Here is a 7,171-nt window from a genome sequence, read left to right on the forward strand (position 1 = left end):
TTTGCCTACTCTGTTACCAAAAGGATGGCCTCTCATAGTTATTGATTTAAAAGACTGTTTCTTTTCAATACCCATACAAGAAAAAGACAGAGAAAGATTTGCCTTCATGGTGCCTACTTATAATAATTCTCAACCGGTTAAAAGATTTCAATGGAGGGTTCTTCCACAGGGAATGTTGAATAGCCCAACTCTGTGCCAATATTTTGTACAACAGCCATTGGAAGTGATACGTAAAAAATTTCCTAAATCTATAATTTATCATTATATGGATGATATTTTATTAGCTGACTCAAATGCAGATACTTTAGAAAGAATATTTGAAGAAGTAAAGAAAATTTTGCCTTGCTGGGGATTACAAATGGCTCCTGAAAAGATACAAAAAGGAGATTCAATTAATTATTTAGGATATAAAATAGAACTGCAAAAAATTAGACCCCAAAAGGTGGAAATTAGGAGAGATTGACTACAGATTGTTAATGACTTTCAAAGATTATTTGTAGACATTTCTCATCTACAAACTATTGTTGGGGTAAAAAAAAAGATGAACTGAATAATTCATTATTTTTCAAGATTCAACAATTCAATAATTGTTCAAGACCTTAGATGATAACAAAGACTTAAATAGTCCAAGAGAATAATCACATGAAGCTGAGAAAGAATTGGCCTTGGTAGAAAAGAAAGTACATGAAGGGCATGTGGATCGTATTTTTCCAAAGCTGGATTGCACTTTGGTTATTTTACCTTCTAGGCATTCTCCTACAGGAATATTAATGCAGAGGGAAGATACTATATTGAAATGGATATTTTTTTCCAAATAAACCAAATAAAAAATTAAAAACTTATGTGGAAAAAATCTGTGAATTGATTTGGAAAGGAAAATTGAGACTTTGTCAATTAGCAGGAATGGCCCCAGCAGAAATTGTTGTACCTTTAACTAAAGAGGACATTGAAAAATTATGGACAGAAAGTGAACCTTGAGCTTGCAGTAATTTTTTTGGGAGAAATTAGCAGCAAATATCCCCAAAGCGATAGAATTGTCCTTATAAAGAGAGCTGAATGGATCTTGCCTCGACTTGTATGGGAAAAACCCATATCTGTAGTTTGTACATTTTATACAGATGCCAACAAACAAGGAAATGCAGGTTACAAATCAGAAAATTTAAGTAAAGTGGTTTTAAGTCCTTATAATTCAGTTCAAAAATCAGAATTGTATGCTATTCTGTTGGTATTAATGGATTTTTCAGAACCTCTCAACATAGTAACTGACTCTCAATTTGCTGAAATAGTGGTATTATATATTGAGACTGCAGAATTCATCCCTGATGCTTCAGAATTAACTTCACTATTTATTCAATTACAAGATACAATCAGGAAAAGGAGTCATCCTTTACATATAACTCACATTCGATCCATACTGGTCGGCCAGGCCCTCTAGCACAAGGCAATAATGAGATTGATAAATTATTGATAGGAAACGTGCTTGAGGCCTCAGAATTTCATAAAAAATATCATGTCAATAGTAAATGTTTAAAAAAGATTTTTCTATAACCTGGCAACAAGACAAAGAAATAGTAAAGAAATGTCCTACTTGTTCCTTCTACAAACACCATTACCAGCAGGATGTAACCCAAAGGGTACTCAGAGGAATGAAATCTGGCAGATGAATATGCTTCACTTTGGAGAATTTGGAAAATTGAAATATGTACATCATACCATCAATACTTATTCAGGATTTCAATGGGCAAGTGCTTTGAGTTCTGAAAAAGCTGATTCTGTAATCACTCATTTGCTAGAACTTATGACCATCATGGATGGTCATAAATCAAAACTGACAATGCTCCAGCATATGTCTCTGTTAAAATGAAACAGTTTTTTGCTTATTACAATATAAAGCATATTCCAGGTATACCACATAATCCTACAGGTTAAGCAGTTATAGAAAGGTCAAACAGAACTCTAAAGGATATGCTAAATAATCAGAAAGGGGTAACAACCCCCCCAGAAATAGACTGCATAATGCCCTATTAACTTTGAATTTTCTCAGTGCCAATGAGAAAGGCTTCAGAGAGACATTGGATAACAGAAAAAAACTACAGAATTAAATCAGCCTATATACTTTAAGGATGTGTTGACCTCAGAATGGAAACCAGGATATGTGTTACGTTGGGGACGAGGTTTTGCCTTTATTTCTATAGGAGAAGATAAGCTGTGGATACCATCAAAATTGATAAAGGTTTGATTTGAACAAGAGAGACCTCTTAATTAGAGGAGGTGATTGTTCATCAACCAGCATGAACATCCAATTTAAACTAACTTATACCCTTAACACATGCCTTTTTATTTAATCAGATAATGACTTGCCAAAATGGAACATTCCCAAAATTAGTCTTGGGGAAAGGTTTTTGTTTTTGTCTTTTAGGAGAATGAAGGCTAAGGAATCTGAAGAGCACTGGACAAATGAGACAACTGAAGAAAAGGGACAAATCATCTATCCCAGGAAACAGAGTGAAATGGTGTATGGGGAGATCCTCTAAAAAATTTCAAAAGTCTTACACAATATTTGTTTCTGCTTTTCTCTAATGAAATTTAACTCTATTGGTCTTCTAATAGTCCCAGTTCAATTAAAATTTAAAACTGATTTTGGAGTTGGAAAATGGTTCTCTCCTTCTTTAAACTCAAGCATGTTGTTAAAAGGAAAATGCAAACTCCCTGTATCATGCCAGAAGAAAAGAGCCATCTTCTGCTATGGGAGAAAAACCAAATTAATTAAGGGACTAGTCTATTACTAATCTCAACTCTTTGATTCTATTCTGATTCTTTAAACTTTTCTTAAAGTATAAATTTTATATCAAAATTTATAAGATTAATATATATATATACACTATATATACATTTTAAACTTTGTTAAGATATGATTGGTCATATAGAGTACTAATTCTAGGAAAAAGACTTCAATTAGCTGCATATATATGTCTTTGTGTTCGAGTCTCTTATCAGTTTTCTGCAGGAAATCACAGCCAGGCATAACATCAACTAAAGTCTCCAGGAAGTCCCACAACAATTACAATTCCATGTGGACAATAATATCACTAAGCTGACAAACATCATCTACAGATCAACTTTGAACTACAAAGTGCTCAGAGCAATTTTGAGAGGGCTAGCTGAGATGATCCAGTTTCAAAGACTACTTGAATAAGGACTTGAGATAAATCCTGAACTTTAGCATTATACACAGACTGGATAACGAATGATATAGTTACCTTTCCTAGAATTTGACAATTAACCTAAATTTTTCTTTTCAGGATAAAGATACATTTGCCCAAACCCAGCAGGAAGCAATTTTAAGAATACGACACCCACATTCCCAAAAGGTGATGTGGAGCAGGTGGTTTCTTGGTCTTTTAATGGGTTTTGGGTCTGGGATCATTTTCATTGTTTAGGGAGGTTTATTCCAAATTATTGTCAAGGGTTAGGAAAATGGCTAAGCAAAGGAGATTAGATTTAAGGTTCTTGTTTAAAAGAAAAGAAAAGAAAAAGACAATTACTAGTTTTAAATACTTTAAATTGGATTGGATTGTTTTATATTATATACAGACTATATATATTCAAATTGATATTGTTAGAAAATGCTAAATGCATATTTCTTTTTTGGGGGGTCTCACAAACAGTATTATGCATGAAAATAAGACACTTAAGTATACAATATTGTTCACATTACAAGAACAATTAGAATACTTAAAACGAACACATGACAAAAAACAGATTATTTATATTTGATGGAGGATGGAGCTTGACAATGAAGGGAAAGTTTTTGAAATGATGCTGATTCTTCCTTTGCACGAAAGGTACAATGGCAGGCAGTTTTCATATTTAGAGAGCTACATTTTCTAAGCCTGTGTACTTTGTGTACATAAAGCATACTTTAATCAAATATTGGGACACCAAAAGTAATTAGTGGAGAACATGATGCCTAGAATATGCCAGGTGCTCCATAAATATGTGTAGAATGATATTATTCCTAGGAAGAATGATACATAATGATTTTTCCTCTCAAAGAACTACAGCCAATATTGAGGAAACAGCTCAACAGGAATGTCAGTGGTATCATTTTTTGTTCATAATGGATGGTAAAATTATTTTTTCAATATTGATTTCTATTCTGAGTGAAACTAAAACAGGCTGTTTTGTCCAATTTTCAGAAAGATTTAGATAGTGTTAAAGGAGCTCACTGGGAGAGGAAATAAAAGGAAGCAAGCACATCTCCCGGAGAGACCTCTGCCTTTCTCAAAACCAAACTAAAGCCTGTGGCTATTTCTCAATGTCCATTTGACAGGAGCTATCCACAACAATGTATATTTCTTATTGTAATACTATTCATTTAACAATGTAATGCAATTTTCTGATCCTTGAATGTTATTATTACCAACTATTAGGATATAAAGAAATGAAAGTCAGTAGTTAAACATTATAATAGAACTTGTAGTCATATTAGGTATGTTTTCAAGATTGAGCAGATATATTTTAGATAGACAGGTCATCTTTAAACCCTTCAGAGATCTACAGAATTTAAGATGTTTTAATAACTTAGAAAATTTTTCTTTTTGTTATGACTATAAGACATGTCGGTTCATGGCAGTACCAATCTACTTCAGAGAAAATATGGGCATTGAAGAAACTGCATATAGAGTTAACTTTCATTGTAGCAAAAGTTAGCCACGGGATAACAAAGTATCCTCGAATCAACTGCTGACAAGGAGGACAAAATGGACAGACAGGACATGAAACAAAGGACTACCAATTTTTGGGAAGACAAGTGTGGTTGTGGCTTTATCAAAAGGCCTCTTCGGAGGCCAGGACAATATGGCACCACCCCTGAAGTGGCCTTTGCAATCTGGAAAAGGTACAGTGCCCTTTTCTTCAAAGGCAGCTGAACAGGCAGTGGGCCGGTGGCTTCTGATGTGCAATGGAACAGCAGCTGAAATGGTTATTCTTGTAACTAAGCTCAAGCCTCTCAATAGTAGACTGGCATTTAATAGAGGGATGTGAAGAAGAATGGGATGCTGAGATGAAGCCACATATACACAGCCAAGAAGAATGGACAGCTGAATTCAAAACCATCAACAATTTCCAGAATTTAAAATCCTGAATCATGATATGACACTAGTGAAATTCAAGTGTTTCTGGTACATGGACTGCTCTCACCCAATATCAGGTTGAACTGTTGACCTTGTGTACACCCTACTTCACAAATGAGTCTGTCAGATACACTAAGCCTATAGGCTGAAGATGATGCCCCAACACTGTGGAGAAACCTCAGGTGACTATCCAGGCAGCTAGCTGTTTCTGTCAACTCACATTTTTTTTTTTGGAAACTGCTTGCATGCACTTCCTGTTTTTATTTTTTATTAGGTAATATTATTTCCTTCTTGAATTTCTGAGGGAGTTGAAGATTAGTTAGTTATAGTTGAGGATTAGTTAGGATAGAAAGTGAATTAGGTACATTTTGGACTTACCAAAATAGGATAGATAATAGAATTATTTTCTCTGAATTTGTCAAATACAAATGGACTAGACATTGTTTAGGTATTCATTACTTGTATATATAGTATATAGTTATTGTACTTTTGTAAATAGTTTTTCTTATATTAGTTATAACCTTTTTTCTTTTTATTAAAATAGAAAAGGGGAAATATGATGATATTTTAATTGTACTAAAATATGATTTTATTTGTATGTTAATAAATAAAGTAGCCTGGGGGGTCATAGCTATTACCATCCATAGCAGAAACTGGATAGTAGTGGTGCAGGCCTGTAATCCCAGTTCTTGGGAGGCAGAGCTAGGCGGATCTCTGTGAGTTCAAGGATACAGCTAGCGTGGAGACACATGCCTTTAATCTCAATACCAACCATAGAAGACCTTGAGGTTTGTACAGACAGGCAGTGATGAGGGGGTCATGTGGTTGGGTTTACAACCAATTAGAAGACAGAACAGAAAGTCTATATAAAGACAAACACACAGGAAGTAGGTTTCTTAGCTGAAGAGGATAGTTGCAACAGTGAAGGGTAAGGCTCTTATCTCTGACCTCTTGGGCTTTTATCTTTTCATTGGCTCTGTGTTTCTTATTTAATAAGATAGTTGGTTACATCTACAAGCATGTCCTTTAGAGTTCTGTTTGATCTTTCTATAACTGCTTGGCCTGTAGGATGATGTAGTATGCTGGTAATATGCTTTATATTGTAGTAAGCAAAAAACTGTTTCATTTTAACAGAGACATATGCTGGAGCATTGTCAGTTTTAATTTGTACAGGTATACCCATGATGGCCATAAGTTCTAGCAAGTGAGTGATTACAGAATCAGCTTTTTCACAACTCAAAGCAGTTGCCCATTGAAATCCTGAATAAGTATTGATGGTTTTGTGTACATATTTCAATTTTCCAAATTCTCCAAAGTGAAACACATCCATCTGCCAGATTTCATGGAACCCAGGCCTTAAGGTTGGTTGTGACCCTATAATACCTCAATAAGCAGCTTGTTCAAATCTCATTCTTTGATAAAGGTTGGGGCCTACTGGCTGGTTATATATCAGCAGTTGCTCCTTTGTGATCCTCGGATTCCAATGTCTGGACAATCCTAATGAACAAATGTATATCTGACCCTTCTAAACTCTAATGGGCCTGGTTAGCATGTACTTATTGTTAGGGTGTATTAGAGGTAGTCCTCTCTCAGCTAAATTCTATTTTGTGAGACTTATTATCTCCTTAGCATTAGTAAATCCTTTATATCATCAATTCTACTCTTCTACATCACACCTTAGTAGTGGAGGGCTACCCAATGCATGAGATGTCTTTTAAAACCTACACAAAAATAATTATCAATGGATCATACACATAGAAATTAAGTGCAAAATACTGAACCTCTAAACAGTAGTAGAAGGCACTCTCCAAGTTTACAACCTGCTTCACATGGGTGTACAAAAAGCATGTTGAAGTTCAAAAATTGTGTGTGTGTGTGTGTGTGTGTGTGTGTGTGTGTGTGTGTGTGTGTTTATATAGACTATATAACGCAGGCTGTAAAATTCACAGTGATCTTCCTGCCTCTGTGTTCAGGTGTCCAGATTGCTGATATTAAAAGAATGCACTACCACACACAGCTTGAAAAATAATTTTGAT

Source organism: Peromyscus leucopus, unplaced genomic scaffold, assembly GCF_004664715.2.
Source record: "Peromyscus leucopus breed LL Stock unplaced genomic scaffold, UCI_PerLeu_2.1 scaffold_1191, whole genome shotgun sequence".
NCBI classification, from domain to species: Eukaryota; Metazoa; Chordata; class Mammalia; order Rodentia; family Cricetidae; genus Peromyscus; species Peromyscus leucopus.